General features: G+C 49.6%; 1 protein-coding gene across 5 annotated transcripts in view; it reads left to right on the top strand.

The window, feature by feature from the left end:
* Nucleotides 1–19,095, top strand: part of LOC135216734 (transcriptional regulator ATRX homolog) — a 216,205-nt gene that overhangs the window by 89,123 nt on the left and 107,987 nt on the right. Inside the window, exon 1 of one of the 5 annotated variants that reach the window (XM_064252202.1) lies at nucleotides 4,910–5,047. The exons of 3 other annotated variants lie outside the window; for them this stretch is intronic. The gene's annotated coding sequence lies outside the window, so the exon portion shown is untranslated. Of the gene's footprint in view, nucleotides 1–4,909; nucleotides 5,048–5,190; nucleotides 5,347–19,095 lie in introns of those variants that run through there. One more of the 5 variants, XM_064252199.1, reaches the window with a different exon arrangement.

Below are 19,095 nucleotides of genomic sequence, written 5' to 3'. Positions count from 1 at the left end.
AGGCTTTGCTAAATAGTAAATCTGTCAGGTATTACAATAAAAGATGTAATAGTAACATTTCACGTTTTCAAAAGCATCTCCGCAGAGAGGAGTAGAATTACAAAACAGCAAAGCTCCTCCTCAGTCCTAGGGTGTATTGAGCGATACCTTGCTCCTCTCGCCCAATCCGAGAGAGTAACGTCACAACGTCCATGATTGAATATTTATGGATGTTATATACTTGTCAGTGTTGCTGTTTGTTTTAGTACGCATGATGCCATGATGTTTTATAAATATATGAATTTATATGTAGTGCTACATGCAAGTCGTTCTGTTACACGATGGTTAGTGTAGGCCTGCTTTTTGTGACCTGATTTGGCGAACCAACTTCCTGATAAACACCTTTAGGTGGCTGGCCGTGAATTGTTTAGAGGAAGTACCCCCTAGTATGGTTGACTGATGGAAATATGACATGCGAAACCAGGAAAAGTCCTCTGCATAATAGATAACGCAAATATAATTGGCAGAAAGCGACATACAAGAAGAAAGAGAGAGAGAGAGAGAGAGAGAGAGAGAGAAGAGAGAGAGAGAGAGAGAGAGAGAGAGAGAGAAATACTGTAGGATCAGAGATTCCTGGCATAATTGATCCCACCTACAAAAATGCTTGAAGTGGCTCTTAAAAATGACAATAGACATTTCTGCATGAAGAATAGTATTTTCGACTGATGCCCCTACTGGGTCATTTCCAAATTTTAGAACATGATTTATTTCTTATGAAAATTAAGGTTAGTATTATACAAATAAAAATATTAAGATAAAAAAAGCCATTTTTATTATCATAATATTGCAAAACTTCAGAATGGAAAATTACACTTTTTGAATTCCAAGGTTTTGGAAATGTCTATGAATTCATTAGTTTTCCTGGTTTATTATTCATTATTAAGATATGTTCAATGTGTTCACTTACACGATATCCTCAGAGACAAGAATATAACAGGCGTACGCCATCACATACCTACATGTATAACATGCGAGTTTGGTGATAAGGACTTCCTAGTAGATATCTAAGTTGTACAAGTTTTACTTGTGAATCTGCAGTTCAAGCAATTAAAAGCTTTAGTGAGATGTAAAATAAGTCTTAGTAAATAAACTTCTTACTATTTCCAATGATCTCAAAGCTTTGATGATTGTAAACTCGTTTTGTTGACCCTACAGACAAGAAGAGTCCTTTGTAAATGCCAGCACAACAATTTCTGTTGTAACAATAACAATGAGTTGTTCAATTAAATTTGGATACAGCACCAAACTTTATCATCAAATATAGATAGAAATTTTCATAAGAAAACTGCAGTCAATGTTCACCAAAAAGTGTGATAATATTAGAACATTACATGGTTGAACTTGAACTTCGTAAATATAATAGACAGATGGCCATGGCTGCATATTCAGAGATGTTTGGGAGATTTTCCAAAGCTCTGAAGTGTCGTTCCAAAACCTTTTCATTTATTTAATATTTGCATTAATTTCGGCTGTTTCGTTTCCATCCGATTACAATCTTTTTTTTTTTTTTTTTTAACACATTTTGTTTGCAACCATTCATAATCAGTATCTGTGGTTTTTGGTTATTATGATATTAGAGGCATACAGTGAATGGAAATATCCAGATTCCTTCAAGCATGGGGAACATGCCATTGCTGTTTACTAACAGCTGTCAAGATCGTTTGTAGAATCATTGAGTTTACCCAAACGCTTTCTAATTTTCTCTTTCTTCTTATTGCCATTTCAAATCTCTAACAGGTGAAGCAGGATATTTTCAGTGTCCTAAGAGCACAAACAGCTTTACTCTTGGCTTAAAGCATTCACAGTACAAACATTAGGCATATAAAAATGGGATATGTCAAAAGAACAAAGCAAAAGATAAATGTTTAGAAATGATAAAACCTAGAAGTGCACTTCAAAACATTTGTAAAAATACCTTATACACAGCTGCAGCTTTAAGGCCTGTTACACACTTTCACACTTTCGAGGCGCCTTCACAAAAACCAATAGATATAATACTATGTTCAGATTCCACAAACAACACATATATTACTAAGAATTATATAAAAATGAGTGACCAGTTCGTTACGTTAAGTTACTGAAACAGCCTCGCGAGCGAGCGAGAGAAAGAGAGAGAGAGAGAGAGAGAGAGAGAGGGAGAGAGCAATCTTCAACTCTCTAGCGAATGTCGCCCCGTCTCAAGAGTGAATCAATCTATGTTTTATATGCGTAACTATCATATCAGGGGAATGGGTGTATTTCAGTGTATACGTCTAAGACGAAAAACATATTACATCAACTCCATAGGGGTACCTAATACAGGGCCTCTTTGACTGCGTTCACATATGTCTATGAATAAGGCTCTCTTGTTCCTTTACAGGCTCGACCGGGATGATAAAAAACTAGCTTAACTCATCTATTTTCAAGGGTTGGATAACATTGCGGTCTGTGAGGTCTTACGCTTGTTTGCGCCGATAAAGAAATCAGCTTAGCTAAGACATTCTCAAAGTGGGAATACAACCCTCTTCACAGAGGCTCACATATAAGCACTTACGGTATTTCAAAATGAAAAGTGGGATTACTTAGCACATGTTATCTTTAAATTTGGGAATCTGAACACAAGAAAAAAAAAAATTTCATAACATGATACACAAGTTCTGATGTGAATTAATCATATTACCACAATTATAATTGCATTCCAAACTTACATTATAAGAATACATATATATAGTATATATATATATATATATGTATATATATATATATATATATATATATATATCTATATATATATATATATATATATATATATATATATATATATATATATATGTGTATATTATATATATATATATATATATATATATATACATATATATATATATACATATATATATATATATATATATATATATATATATATATATTGTGCTATGGTATAATTTACCAGTCGTATTGCACTTCCTTGTATACGTAGGTATATGCGCCTAAAGTGTTTTTGTCAGAAGAATAAAAGCGCCGAACTCGCGGCCGGGTTTCCTTTCCCTTTTCGTGACTTGAGACCTGTATGGTGTCCAACATATTTGGCAACGAGATGTTCCAAAGACTTGGGATCGATCCTGCTGTAGTACGATGGCTGCTAGAGGCGTGATTATTCCGACTTTTCGAGGGGAAGAAGGGGATTGAAGTTGTTATTTCAAAGTCTAGAATGCCAATTAACTGTAAAGGTGAAGCCAGAGCCTGTACGTTTAGAATAGCTATTTCGGAATTCAAGGGAATTGTTTTGTACACATGGGTTACCTTATATTCTGGTACATGATATGCTATGAAAACCTTCAGGCAAGCTACTGAGAAGTGTGATGGAAATATGGTGGGGGGGATGTCAAGTAGATTTCTGTTCAATTATTGCATGACACCTCATAGTACTACTAGAGTACCACCCTGTGATTTATAGATAAGAACAGAAATTTAAAAGTAGATTTATTTCAATGAGGCCTAATATTAATAAAAAAGGTAGTAAAAGCAAGAGGAGAAGTGTCAAGCACATTGGAAGGTAAGGAAGGCGATCATGTGTTTATTTCATGAATTTGTCTAAGGTAGGTCCTCCAAATGTACTACCTGGTGTTGTAGAGTAAAACACGAATTATTTCATGTCTGATGTGGACTAAGGAAGGGAATTTTGTAGATAGGCATCGTGACCAAATGTTATAACAATCAGTGTGAGGATATACTTGCGGCGAGGCCTCAGGATCAATTCAAATACAATGATCCTGATGATGAATCTCTCAACGTTAGTGCAAAGAATTTTGTCACTGAAAAAGAATCGAGGATAAAATTAGGCCAAAGGCCAAGCGAAAGGATCTATGAGGTCATTCGGCGCTGGAAAGGTGCCTAACCTTCATGGCACCTGATTTGCTTGAATTCTAAAATAATTAAGCGTTGCCAGCATGAAAAACAGCATATTGCAATAACTAAACGTAATAGTGTCAAGATTTAAGTCTAACCCAAGCAATGGAGGTATCTTAATTAGACAAGGGGAAGACACTATATATATAAGCTAGAAATCTAAGCCAACTTACATTAAGGTTATTCTAATTTCATTGGCTTTTCCAATTTTGATTTATCAAGTCTAACATTACATAATTTTATACATATGTATATATAATACCAAAGAGTTTATTTTATATTTGATTGATAAATATGCATAACCTAAGTACAAAAAAATAAAACTACTGTGCAACTTCTGTCAAATTAAGCAGCTCATGCTAGGATTCCAAATAAGATTACAATATCCTGTCTTAGCTATTTTTAACATATCAATTTTAATCTTTATTAAGACTGAGATTTCAAGGAATACATTTCCATAGCACTGACATTTTTAGGTGTGTAACACAAAGGCCAACTCACCCACACAAGATTTTGGCAGAAAATTGTAACATGTCCAAATAATATTTTGCTTCTTTCATAAATAAATTGTAAGTATACAGCTGCATTTGTAAATTATAGTTTCCTTCAACGTGTGCCGATAGGCTTCTGGCTTGTATTAGTCTGTAGAAAATTGTCATGGTAGTTCCACATTTACTTTCATAGCACTGTAACTAATGTTTAAAAATAATATTTCAAACAGGTCATTGAAACTGCTGCAATATCTTTTGAGTTAATACTAACCTTTTATTCTATAATTTGAATATTAATAGTTACAGACTGCATTATAGAAAGACATTTCTTTGGAAACTCGGTAACTACATTAAAATAATTTCTATGGGTGCTCATAAAACAAGTGTTTACTTCACACAGTCCGTACTTAATACTTTTGTTTACATTTCGTTGGATTTCAAAACGTAGAAAGTTTCTGAGTTTATTTATCTCAATGGTTCTGTTATGTATCGTTAACAGAGCTGGCAAAATTTATGTAATTTATTTACATAATTCAGGTATATTAAACTCTTTCCAAACTCTTTAGATTTAATTAGGAGCAGTCTTAAGGAAGTTCACAAATGGTCTTATACAACGCCGAGTACAGTGAAAGGTAGGTAAATTGGAGGCTTGATAAGTTTATTTTTCTTGCATCGTATTCCAAAATGCTTACTAAAAGGGAATTCATATGTAATTGCAATTTTTTATTTGTTTAACTGGGCAAATGCCACAACAGAGGGTAACCATTTTATATTCTTGACCAGCGCTCAAAGCATTGTGACTTCTATGTCTAATCGTCCGTCGTGGAATATTCTAACCTCTCGGCACAAACATTTCTCCGTTTGAAATGCAAGTTCTTTTCAAAGTAAAACCTCTGTGAATATATTAGCAATTTAACAAGCAAAAGTTAAGGTAAGCTTTTTGGTGAATGTTTCAAGGGAGACAATGAATCTTATACTACAGTGATAATCATATGTGTCAAGTTTTCCGATAAAATCTTGATTGGTTTTTTTGGTTTAGGCACTGGCTAAACTACGATAAGGAAAGGAAGGCCTTGCCAGAATGTTTATGTTAAGCGTGAAATTTATTTTTAGTAGTTGGTGTTAAGTTCTGACAGCCAGTTATACCTAGCTATATTCTATGGAAACCTAGGGTAGATTATTAGGTACTTGAGGCTCCCTACTACTAGGGTAAACAACCGCATGGACTGGCCAACTCACCGACTACCGCGGCTAGGCCACCCTCCAAAAAAGTACTTTGTTCTGATACGTAATACAAACCATCGGTCCTTTACAATATGAAGGTAACTAGCCTAGTGGCAGCTGGAACGGTCGTAAGCTTCGAACAAGGGAGTTCGGTAGTTAATTGCTTGTCCGACAGTGCGTGCGCTGCGCGATTGGAGGTGAAGAATCACTTTTGCTTTCGGCCGTGTTGGTGGAGGACGTGTTCGTCATCGCTCTCTGCCCGCTTCATCGTTGTATGCTTTGGTTGTGTGTTGTTTCTTCAACTTGGTTTGTCAGTGTAGTGAAAGTGTATTGTAAGTAGCCTATGTGACTTTCTTTATTACTTTTTATTACATTGATTGTGGATTCTCGTGCAATGGAGCTATCCCCGCCCCCCCCCCATCAGCCGCAGAGTTTGCCCTGGTGTGGAGGGCCGCAAGTGCGGGGTATTTCGCTCTTTCCCCCGAGATACCTAGATCCTCATGTCCTTTGTGCTCGGTGCCGGGGGCGTGAATGCTCTCGGACCGAGCCATGTAAAATTTGTGAGTTGGTCGGAGGTGCAGTGGGTGCTGTACGAGGGTAGGAAGAAGCGTAGACCTGCCAAGGAGTCGTCAGAAAGCTCTCTAGCGACTCCCTTGGTTATATAGGGTAGATTACAGTTCAGTTGACCGGACCGTGTAACACCATTTTGCCCGGTCCGTAATCCCTCCGCCAAGGTAAGTAGTTCTCGCAGATGACCCGCAGCCTACCAAACCCGACCCCAGCCGACCAAACCCGAACCCAACCCACAGGACCGAACCCGAACATGCATCAACATGAAAGCCGATTCTCTTCGATATTTTTAATCTTGCCCAACTAATCTTTAGGACCTCCAATTTAATTTACAGTATTCTATATTTTCACCCATGCCCAACTGAACTGTAAGAGCTCCATTTTTTTTTTTCCCTTCCCTTCGTTATTCTAATTTTTTCCCTCCCATGCTTGCAGGAGTTCCATTTTTTTTTCATTATTCGATATTTTGACTCTTGCCCACGATAGTTTTACCCGTGCCAACATAATCTGTAGGAGATACATTTTTTTCCCCATTATTCGATATTTCTTTCCTTGCCCAAACTCATCTGTATGACCTACATTTTTTTACATTCTTCGATACATATTTTCCAGGTACTAGTTATCCGCTAGGCATAACTAGTACCTGGAACGGACCATGCCCGACCTTCCTCGACCCTTCAGTTCAGTCTGTTCCTGCTTCTCAGCCAGTTCAGTGCTTCGTCATAGCTACCATGTCTTCTTCTGCCGAGAATTTGTCGTGTTCCGCACCACGTGGCGTTCGCTGCCGCCGTTCCCGTCACGCTGGAAGACATATACATTTTGTGTCAAGACGAACGATCCCTAGTTAGTTATTTAATGAAAACAAATTCCCCTTGTTCAGTCATCTCGGGAAAACAACCGTCCCGCCAAGAAAGAAAAAAAAAAATCCTCTACCCAGAAGATTTGAACGACTCGGATTTCTCTTATTAAGTTCTATATTTCTGGACGACTAGCAACATCTCCAAGGTAAGGTTATCAATGTAAATGCACGTTATTCTAATTATTTTGCCAAAATTAAGCACGCCATTGTTATTTCCGCTTTGCTGAAGTCAGGCACGCTCAACACATCCGAACATTCACGTTCGCTAGAAGTCCACGTGTTCGAACGCAGTCCATGTGTTCGAGCAAACAACGTGGCCTTGACTTTAACCAATGTATTCTCGGAAATATTCATTTTGTTTAGTTATCAGTAAGGATATACGGGTGCCAGCCATATTTATGGACAAGTTATATTGGTTAGATATTTATAATTGTTAACTTACTACACAGGGGGGTCCAGGGGGGCGAAGCCCCCCGGCCAGGTAAGGACATACAGACTTAGTTTGGTTAGGTCGGTTCCTTTGGTTAGGTAGCAATCACTGTTAATATACTATACTGGGGGTCCAGGGGGCGAAGCCCCCGGCCAGGTAAGGACGTGGAGACTAACTATGCTTAGGTTGGTTCCTTTGGTTAGGTAGCAATCACTTAAATATACTATCTGGGGGGTCCAGGGGGGCGAAGCCCCCCGGCCAGGTAAGGGCACGCGGCCTAAGTTTGGTTAGGTTGGTTCGTTTGGTTACGATCACCGGAGCTCCTACAGTTTAGTTGGAACAGGAGCTCCTACAGTTTAGTTGGAACGGGAGCTCATACAGTTTAGTTGGCCACTGGTTTTTTTTGCTTGGGTTTCGTGATTTTTAGTGTTCATTGCCGTCGTTTGGTTTGGTTAGCCTAACACAACGGGGGACGGGACCTCCTACATTTTGTTGGTACGTGAGCTCCTACAGTTTACTTGGCAACGGGTTTCGTCTGCTAGGGTTTTGTTTTGTTTTTCGTGTTCATTGTCGTCATCTGGGTTTCCCCCCACCCAAAAACCCCGTTTCCCAATGGCTCCCCCCTTACCGTTTTTTTTCATTTACTCGCATGTACTCCCCCACCCAAAAACCCCGGTTCCCAAAAGGGTCCCCCATTATCGTTTTTATAGGTTTCGGGGTTTTTAAACCGGGCGGCAAAACAAAGCGTCCGCCATCTTGTTTGTATTGCTCCGCATATTCCATAGCAGACGAAACCCGTGGTCAACTGAACTGTAAGCGCTCCCACTTCGTCTTCTTTCCTGCCCCCGGCTCAGCTTCCGCGTATGGCCTCTTCTCCTTCGGGGGGGTTTCTCGGTCCTTCTCTTTGCCCGATCCGTCGAGCGTAGAGGAGGGCACGAGGTACCCTGACGTGCAGTTGTATTCGGGGTCTTCCGTTCGCTCGGGGTGAGGCTGCCCCCCCCCCGCATGAGGGGGAACCCCTCCTAATCACCCGACTGTTGCTTCCTCAGGTGCTCCTGCTGCGGGCGACGACCTTGGCCAGGTATGGCTGTCGCTGGGGCTTCAGGGCACGCCGAGCGTCCAGGGGCTGCTCCAGCATCTGGCGGGTGCTGTGCCGGTCACCCATGGAGCGGTGACCACCACTACCACCACTGTCTCGACTCCAGGGTACGCCGCCCCTCCTCACCTGGTCTACACCCCGCACATGATGTCAGTGACTCCGACGGCCGCTGTGCACGGCCCGATCGATGCTGTGCTGAGGAGAGGCGTACCTCCACCTCCCGGGTTCTTCGTGCTGCCAGCCCCTGACTTCCGATGCCCCGAAGAGCTCGCCCCTGGAACTGCCGCCGGTACCCAGGATGTTGCTGGCTGCTGCCCCGTCTCGTGCTGTACCTGACCTGCCTGCCGTACCTGCCGCTCCTGCTGTTCCTGCTCCTGCTGACGTTGTCCCAGCCCATGGTGTTGCTGCCCCAGACGCTGGTCCTTCCGGGCAGGTGCTTCGGCAAGAGCAGCCCCGGCTCCATCCTGGATGGAGGACCTGACATCTGTCCTGAGGGTGCCTCTTCCCCTTCGACTTCCAAGGCTTCCAAGCTGAGGAAGAAGAAGGCTGCCTTCTCCCCCCCTAAGAAGGCTCCCTCGGGAACTTCTAAGGGCCCGTTTTACTCAGGTGGGATGGGGGGTTCTTCCGCTGGTCCTCCTGCTCCTTCGGGAGCGGGGCCCGTCTCTCCTTCCGCAAGAAAGAAGAAGACGGGGACCAGAGGGGTACCGGCTAACACCGGTACTTCCTTGCCCGGTGCTAGGGGCGCTGCCGCTACACCAGGTTCTGGCTCGGCCTCTCGTTCGCGAGAGGTCCCTGACCGGTCACAGGCTGAGGCTGGTAAGAGGTCCCCTCGATTGCAGTAATCAGCCCCAGCTGGTCCCAGCGGTTCGACGCGCCATGAGGACAGGCACCGGTCCCACCGCGACAGTGGTCTGTGCAGGTCCCCTGACCGCCGCTCCCACCGGGACCGGACGGATAGTGGGACCAGCAGCAAATCCTCAGACGCACAGGACCGGGGCTGCTGTTCTCGGTCCAGCGGCGCGACCAGGCCTGCAGCTCGATCTCCACTGCGGGTTGGCGATCACATGCAGCCCCCAAGCACACCGGTTCTGCCAGTGAGCGAGGGGGGAGCGTCAGGTATGTCTCTCCTGTTCCTTCAACTTCCTCGGGCTACACCGGGAAGGGTGAGGCAACAAGGAGCGCCCCTCACGATCCCGCCACGATGCCCTACGTGCCAGGCACAGTCCTCGGATCGACCAGGTCGTATGCGCAAGTGGCAGGAGGAGACCGGGAGGGGTCTGTTGCTGTTCCTCCTTCTGAAGGAGGAGGGTCTCGGGAGTCGTTCTTGCTGGAGGGGCTTGACGGTCGTACTCCTCAAGATGCGGTCACTCCTGAGATCCAGAGGAACTTTGCAGAGGTCATTGTGCTGATTCGTCAGCACAACGACCTCGGGGAAGGGTCGCCGCTCCCACCTTCTGAGCCCACGTCCCGGCTTGAGTCGTTCTGGGGGCCTAAAAAGGAACCCAGGGCGACGGTGGGTCTGCCGCGATCGAAGCTGGCCGACTCAGTGCTGGGACAGGTGGACTCGCTCGTCTCCGGACAGGAGGGTTCGCTCAGGTTTGGCAGGTTGTCTAACCTACTTCCTCCTCCTCTACTGCGACAGAGAAGGTTCTACGTGCCATCAGAGGATCTGATGCCGCCCAAACAGGTTAACCCGGAGCTAGCCAGGCTAACTCCGGGAGTGTCTCTGCAGCAGCTCCTGTCGGAGAACCTTTGGTTCTCGCAGCAGGAGGCACTAGCCCTGGAATCCACCGCCATGGCGGCTTTCCAGGCAGTCTCCTGGCTGGACCTGTGGTCCCTCAGTGTCCAAGGTGGCAGCCACCTCCGGGAATATTACACCTGAAGGGGACTCGGCTTTCAGGAGACTTTGCCAGTCTGGAGGTAGGGCCATTTCCTACCTCGCCCACCAGATGGCAAACCTGTGGGCCAACCTGGTACTTAAGGCGTAGGGACCGCAGTTCCTTAACCCCGAGTGTCCCAGGCGGCTGGGGCGGGCTTGAGGCGGCATTAGGACTACGCAACGGACCTGTACGGAGTTCCTCCTCTCTTCCCTGGAGAGATGGTGGACGCTGTGGTGGAAAGACGTCGCACTGATGACAGTGACCGTCTGGTACACCAGGCAGTTTCGAAGGCTTCTGGGCAGCCTCAATCAACTGCGGCCAAGCCTAAGAGTTAGGTTAGTGCTTCCTCGGCTGCTAAGACGGTTGCCTCGTCTAAGCCCCGAGGAAAGACTCTGCCTTCGACTTCTGCCAGGGGAGGTCACCATCAGCCCCCCTCCCAGCCTTCCTTTCCACAAGGAGGGGCGGGGAAGAAGTCGAAGAGGGGCGGGAAACGCTAGGGACGGAGTTCCCCCTCACCTGCTGCCGGAAGTGGGGGGATGCCTGGCGAGCCATTGGGCAACATGGCAGCGCTACGGTGCCGAGACCTGGATAGTAGACGTCCTTCAGGGGGGATATCTACTACCCTTTGAATCTCGGCCACCCCTCACCTCCAACCCGGTCCATCTTCAGACCTACGTTCCGGGAACATCAAAGGACGTAGCACTTCGACAGGATACCAAGATCATGCTGATCAAAGGAGCTGTGGAGATTGTCAGGGATCAGTCGCCGGGCTTCTACAGCCGCCTTTTCCTTGTGGAAAAGTCTATGGGGGGCTGGCGCCCGGTAATAGATCTCTCCCCTGAATGCTTTCAGTGGATTTGAAAGACGCGTATTTCAAGATACCCGTCCATCAATCCTCCAGGAAGTACCTCCGCTTCATCCTCGACGGGACGGTGTACCAATTCAGGGCACTTTGCTTTGGTCTCTCAACCGCCCCACAGGTGTTCACGCTGGTGTCTGCTTGGACCCACTCGTCCGGGATACGTCTTCTGAGGTATCTCGACGACTGGTTAGTCCTAGCGAGCAGGAGCTCGCAGTTGCTACAGGACAGGGATCGGCTTCTCGAATTCTGCCACGATCTGGGGATCGTGGTGAACTTCGAAAAGTCCGATCTCGAACCCATGCAGAGGATGAAGTACCTGGGTATGCTGATCGACACGGTAGCAGGGCGAGTCTTCCCCACAGACTCGCGGATCAGCAGATTCAGGGAGGCAGCCGACCCGTTCCTGTCTTGGCAGGAACAGTCAGCTCAGCAATGGCAAGTCGTGATCGGCTACCTGTCGTCACTCGAGAAGTTAGTCCCTCACGGGCGTCTTCACCTGCGGTCTCTTCAGTGGAGACTAAAGGAGAGTTAGTCACAGGCAGAGGACCCACCGAACTTCCCCATGTCCCTCACGGAGGAGGTGAGGCAGGACCGAACTTCCCCGTGTCCCTCACGGAGGAGGTGAGGCAGGATCTAGCCTGGTGGCTGGACGACAGGAACCTCTTAAGAGGAGTGCCTCTCCGCACTTCCCCCTGGAGATGTTGCTGTTCTCAGACGCATCCACCGAGGGATGGGGCACACACCTGGAGGAGTTCCTGACTGCAGGAGTGTGGGACCATCACGACAAGCACCTTTACATCAATGTCCTGGAGCTCAAGGCAGCGTTCCTCGCTCTCTAAGAGTTCCGGGACCGCTTGATGGGACACTCGGTGGTGTTGATGTGCGACAACACCACAGTAGTGGTATACATCAACAAACAGGGGGGCCTAGTGTCCCTCCCATTGCACCAGTTGACAATGCAGGTGCACGAGTGGGCCGTGGCTCACTCAATAGAGCTGTCAGCCTGCTACATTCCAGGCAAGAGGAATGTAGTAGCAGACAAGCTCAACCATCGGGATCAGGTGATAGGGTCCGAATGGTCCCTACACCAGGACGTGGCGGAAAGGCTCTTCAACCTGTGGGGGCGTCCAGTAGTGGATCTGTTCGCCACCCGACACAACAGAAAACTCCAGGTTTTCTTTTCAGCCGTGCCGGACCCATGGGCAGCTGCAGAGGACGCTCTCCAACACCCGTGGGACAACCTCTTCGCCTACGCCTTTTCCCTGTTCAGCCTGATTCACAAGGTGATCAGCCGAATGCTGGCCACCCCGAATCTCAGGATGATCCTGGTGGCTCCCAAATGGCCCTCGGCCGTTTGGTATCCAGACCTACTGGCACTGCTTGCAGAAGCACCGAGAGAAATTCCCCCTTGGCACAACCTTCCTTTCAGCCACACGTAGAACGGTACCACCGGGCAGTTCCAGTCTCTACATCTTCACGGCTGGCTGTTATCCACCATCTCTTGTGAGCGAGAGGCTTTCTTGCAGAGCAGCAACAGAGATGGCTGGACATGTCAGACAGTCCTCTGCAGCTGTGTACCAGGGAAAGTGGGCTGTCTTCTGTGGTTGGTGTCGCAAACAGGGTCTATCTCCTCTCAGAGCCACTCTTCAGCAGGTAGCGGATTTCCTCGTATTTCTTCGCCGAGACAAGCTCCTCTCTGTCCCCACAGTCAAAGGATATAGAGCTGCCCTGGCACTAGTCCTGAAACTGAGGGGATTGGATATCTCGGACTCGTTCGAGATCTCCTTGCTTATGAGGAGCTTTGAGAGGTCTTGCCCACCCAGGGAACTCAGTCCCCCGGGGTGGTATGTGACTCTTGTCCTTAAGAGTTTGACTCAAAGACCCTTCGAGCCACTCCGAGAGTCGTCAGACAGGGATCTGACCCTCAAGACCCTCTTCTTGCTGGCCCTGGCATCGGCAAAGAGAGTAGGGGAACTTCATGGTCTTTCCTTCGACGTTAAACATTCCAGGGGATGGGGATCTGTGACGCTCAATTTCATCCCGAACTTCGTAGCTAAGACTCAGAATCCGTCGATCCCTGACGACAGGTTCGAGTCTTTCACAATTCCCTACCTATTGGATTTCACCGACAACGATATGGATGAGATGCTGCTTTGTCCTGTGAGGGCGCTACGACGCTATCTGAAGAGAACTCGACACCTCAGGCCTGAGTGTCGACGCCTCTTTGTTAGCACCGGGGTGGTGGACCAAGAAAGAAAGTATCCAAAAGAACACTTTCTTTCTGGCTACGTGAGGTAATCAGGAGGGCGTACGAAGCTGATGGTAGCGACGACATCCGTACCCTTCGTCCGAGAGCCCACGAAGTCAGAGGCATTGGTCCTTCCCTTGCATTCCGCAAGAACTTCTCCGTGGCACAGGTCCTGAAGGCAGGGGTCTGGGCCAACCAGACCACCTTCACCTCCTTCTACCTTCAGGATATCGCCCACAGGTCCTTGGATAGTTTTTCTTTGGGACCTGTGGTGGCTGCTCAACACGTTGTGTAGCTTACCCAGCACCCGAGCGGACAGAACAGCATTGAATCCTGGTGTGACTGCAAGAATGGATGAGTGAATGAGTGTCACTGGCTTCTCTTCCCAATCTTTTTCTCCCCTCTACCTGTGGGCAGAGGGACGCGGTCCTCACCCCGCTGGAGCAGGAGGAGATGCAGGTAAGCTCCTCGACCGAGCCCCATCCTATTCCTTTCATTAGGGATAGGAGTGAATATCCACCACTTCCCCCAACAAGGTGGGGGAAGTGGAAGCCAACGAGACAAACCCACGACTTTATATTGCCTCTTGCAAAAGGAACAAGTTCTTGCTTGCTAGTTTTAAGAGGTATGCTTGCCTACCTCTTATTACTTGGGTCCAGAGGTCTGACCATTGATCCTGCGGTACATACCCTGATCAATTAGGCAGAGGCTAGGATCCCTCCCTCTGCTCTTATGACCAGGGAGGGAAGCCAAGGTTGGGCAAACACCAGTCTGTTCTTAAGACTCAGATTCCTCCCACCAAGAAGTGAGTCTTCCTATTGTAAAAGGACCGATAGTTGTTCCGATACGTAATACAAACCCTCGGTCCTTTAACAATAGGAAGGTAACTAGCGGCAGCTGGGACGGTCGTAAGCTTCGAACAAGGGGAGAACGGTAGTTAACTGCCTGTCCGATTGTGCGCGCGCCGCGCGCCCGAGAGGTGAAGAATCACTTTTGCTTTCGGCCGTGGTGTGACAGGACGTGCTCGTCATCGCTCTCTGCCCGCTATTTCGTCAAGTGCTTTGAAAGTTTACAATTTCTTCTCTCTGGTTTGTTTAGTTGGTTGTGAATGAAATTGTAAGTACTCTTTTCATTTTTCATTATTAATTGAATTGTGAAGTAAATCATGGATCTAAAAATGGAGCTTTCGCCGCGCCCCCTGGTCGCCCGTAGAGTGTGTCCCGGGCTGGAGGGGTGTAAATGTGGCGGCTTTCGCTCATTCCCAGAGATTGATCCTCATGAATTGTGTTCTCGGTGCCGGGGGCGAGAATGCTCCCGGGCCGATCCGTGCAATGTATGTGATAATTGGTCCGAGGCGTAGTGGGTGCTGTATGAGGGTAGGAAGAGGCGTAGACCAGCCAAGGAGTCGTCGGAAAGCTCTCCAGCGACTCCTTTGGTGACGGATACCTCGTCATCCTTCCTGCCTCCAGCTCAGCCCCTACGGTTCGCGCCTTCCCCTGCGGGGGGGGGTTTTGGAGTCCTGCTCATCACTCGATCCGTCGAGTGTGGAGGAGGGCGCCCGATACCCGGATGTACAACTGTGTTCGGGGTCTTCCGTCCGCTCTGGGTGGGGTTCGTCCTCCCCCAAGCGTGAGGGTGCCCCTCTAACTGACCCGACTTTTCCTCCCTCAGGTGTGCCTTCTGTGAGTGACGACCTTGGGCAGGTGTGGGCGTCGTTGGGACTGCAGGGCGCCCCCAGTATCCAGGGCTTAATTCAGCGGTTGGCGGGGTCGGCAGTGGTTACTCATGGAGTGGTGACCACTACAACGACTACCTTGTCTACTCCAGGGTACACATTGCTTCGGTGACCCCGAAAGCGTCGATCCAAATGCCGATCGCTGCCGTGCCAAGGAGGGGCGTGCCACCTCCACCTGGTTTCTTTGTGCTGCCGACCCTGGACTTCCGCTGCCCAAAGAGTTCTCCCCTGGACCTGCCGCCTGTTCCTAGGATGACGGTGGCTGATTGTAAGACGCCTGGGACGCCTGACTATGGTGCCGTACCTGCCGTACCTGTCGCCGATGTTGTTGCTGGCCCAGCCGCTCGCGCCGCTCCTGTGAGGCTTGCTGTGCGTGATGCTCCTGCTGTTGCTGTTCCTGCTGTTGCTGTTCCTGCTGTTGCTGCTCCTGCTGTTGACGTTCCTGCCGTGCCTGCCCCTGCCCACGTCGTGTCTCGTCATGGAAGTGCTGCCCCGGACTCAGGTCTTTCCGGACAGGTGCAGTCGGGCCGTGTTGAGAGAGCTGACGAAGAAGAGGAAGAAGAAGAGGAAGGTGTCGTCGTCGTCTTCAACGTCTTCTTCGTCGTCTGCTGCCGCCTCTCCGCCTTCGACTTCTAAGGCTTCCAAGCCGAAGAAGAAGAAGGCTGCCTCCTCCCCCCCTAAGAAGGCTCCTTCGGGACCTTCGAAGGGCTCGTCTCACTCTGGTGTGACGGGGGGTTCTTCTGGTCCTCCTGTTCCTTCGGGAACGGGGCCCGTCTCCTCTTCTGAGAAGAAGAAGAAGACGGGGACCAGGGGTGTGCTGGCTACCGCTGGTACACCCTCGCCTGGTCTTGGCAGCTCTGCTGCTAAGCCAGGTACCGGCTCGGCTTCTCGTCCGCGAGAAGTTCCGAGTGTACGGTCTCCTTTGGGAGATCGTGCAGCCAAAGTTAAGACGCCCGAGTTCGCTCAGCGTCAAGACCGAGGCACGGAGCAGAAGACTGTCGAGAGCCGCTCAGGTGACTCTCGCCAGGCCAGCGGCCGCTCTCGCAGCGACCAGCCGGTACCTCGGGTGGACGTGACGGTCTCTGACCGGCCACGGGTTGAGGCTGGGAAGAGGTCCCCTCGACCGACGGTACCAGCCTCGGCTGGTACCAGTGGTTTGACATGCCGCGAGGATGCTCACCGATCTCACCGCGAAAGCGAGCTCTGCAGGTCACCTGACCGCCGCTCCCACAGGGACCGGGCGGATAGGGCGACCAGTAGCAGCTCGTCTGACGCACAGGACCGAGGTCGACGTGCTCAGTCGAGCCGCTCGCCACAGGTGAGCGGCACGGCCAGGCCTGCAGATCGATCCCCACCGCGGGTTGGTGATCGGCTGCAGCCCCCCACGTACGCTGGTCTTGCCAGCGAGCGGGGGGGGGGAGCGTCAGGTCTGCCTCTCCACTACCTTCAACTTCCTCGGGATACGCCGGGAAGAGCGAGGTAGCCAGGAGTGATCGTGAGAGGTGCGCCGCTCAAGATCCCGTCATGACGCCGCACGTGCCAGGTATGGTCTTAGGACCAGCCAGGTCGTACGCGCAAGTGACTGGAGGAGATCGTCAGGGGTCTGTTGCTGGTCCTCCTTCTGAAGGAGGAGGGTCTCAAGAGCTGCTCTTGTTGGAAGGACTGGACGGTCCTACTCCTCAGGACGCTGTAACTCCCGACATCCAGAGGAACTTTGCCCAGGTTATTGCGCTGATTCGTCAGCACAACGACCTGGGGGAAGGATCGCCGCTCCCACCTTCCGAGCCCCCGTCCCGGCTCGAGTCATTTTGGGGCCCGAAGAGGGAACCCAAATTGACGGTGGGGTTGCCTCGATCAGAGCTTGCAGACTCAGTCCTTGACCAGGTGGAGAATTTCGTCTCAGGACGAGAGGATTCACTGAAGTCAGGACGGTCTTCCAAGCTACTTCCTCCTCCTCTGCAGCGACAGCGGAAATTCTACGTGCCTTCAGAGGATCCAATACCGCCCAAACAGGTTAACCCGGAGCTAGCTAGGCTAACTCCAGGTGTGTCCCTGCAGCAGCTCCTGTCGGAGAACCTGTGGTTCTCGCAGCAGGAGGCACTGGGCCTGGAAGCTACCGCTATGGCAGCATTCCAGGCAGTCTCTTGGTTGGATCTGTGGTCCCTCACAGTATCCAAAGTCGCGGCCGACTCTGGGGGCTCTGCCCTCGAAGACGACCCCGATTTCAGGAGACTATGCCAGTCTGGAGGTACGGCCATCTCCTACCTCGCCCATCAGACGGCAAACCTGTGGGCCAACTTGGTGCTCCGTCGTAGGGACGCTGTCCTTACACGAGTAGCCAAGGGGGCTGGGCGTGAGGCGGTAAATGGACTTCGTAACGGACCTATGAAGAGTTCCTCCGCTCTCTTTCTTGGAGAGATGGTGGACGCTGCGGTGGAGAGACGGCGCACTGATGACTGACCATCTGGTTCACCAGGCAGTCTCGAAGGTTTCTGGGCAACCTCGAGCTACTGCGGCTAAGGCTAAGCCTAAGAGTTTAGCTAGCGCTTCCTCGGCTGCTAAGACGGCTGCTCCATCGAAGCCCCGAGGAAAGACTCTTCCTGCTTCAACTTCTGGTAGAGGAGGCCGTAACCAGCCCTCCTCCCAACCCGCCCTCCGTTTCCCCCGGGAGGAGGGTGCTGGGAAGAAGTCGAAGTGAGGTGGGAAACGCTAGGGACGGCGTTCCCCCTCACCTACTGCCGGAAGTGGGGGGGTGCCTGGCGAGCCATTGGGCAACTTGGCAGCGCTACGGCGCCGAGACCTGGATAGTAGACGTCCTTCGGGAGGGATATCTACTACACTTCGAATCTTGGCCACCCCTCCCCTCCAACCCGGTCCATCTTCAGACCTACGTCCAGGGATCATCAAAGGACAACGCTCTTCGGCAGGAGATCAAGACCATGCTGACCAAACGAGCTGTAGAAATCGTAGTAGATCGGTCACCGGGCTTTTACAGCCGCCTTTTCTTAGTAGAGAAGGCATCGGGGGGCTGGCGCCCGGTGATAGATCTCTCTCCCCTGAACCGATTTGTTCGCCAGACTCGGTTCACGATGGAGATGGCATGGTCCGTGCTCGACTCCAATCAGGGGTGCGAAACGAATTTCATGCTTTCAGTGGACTTGAAGGACGCGTATTTTCAAATAACCATCCATCAGTCCTCCAGAAAGTACCTCCGCTTCATCTTTGACGGGACGGTGTACCAATTCAGGGCACTTTGCTTCGGTCTGTCAACCGCCCCACAGGTGTTCACGCGAGTGTTCACTCTGGTGTCTGCTTGGGCCCATTTGCACGGGATACGTCTTCTGAGGTATCTCGACGATTGGCTGGTCCTGGCGAGCTGCCGCTCGCAGTTGCTACAGGACAGGGATCGACTTCTAAAGTTTTGTCGCGATCTGGGGATCGTGATAAACTACGAGAAGTCCGATCTCGAACCCAAGCAGAAGATGAAGTACCTGGGTATGCTGATCGATACGGTAGCAGCTCAAGTCCGCCCCGCAGACTTGAGGATCAGCAGATTCAGGGAGGCAGCCGGCCGGTTCCTGTCTCGGCAGGAACAGGCAGCTCAGCAATGGCAAGTCGTGATCGGCCACCTGTCGTCACTCGAGAAGTTAGTTCTTCACGGACGTCTTCACCTGCGGTCTCTCCAGTGGAGACTAAGGGAGAGCTGGTCACAGGTAAAGGATCCACCTTACCTCCCTGTGTCCCTCACGGAGAAAGTGAGGCAGGACCTAGCC

This window comes from Macrobrachium nipponense, chromosome 6 (genome assembly GCF_015104395.2).
Source record: "Macrobrachium nipponense isolate FS-2020 chromosome 6, ASM1510439v2, whole genome shotgun sequence".
NCBI classification, from domain to species: domain Eukaryota; kingdom Metazoa; phylum Arthropoda; class Malacostraca; order Decapoda; family Palaemonidae; genus Macrobrachium; species Macrobrachium nipponense.
Note: the sequence above shows the minus strand (reverse complement) of the source record. Positions and strands in the feature narration are given on the sequence as shown.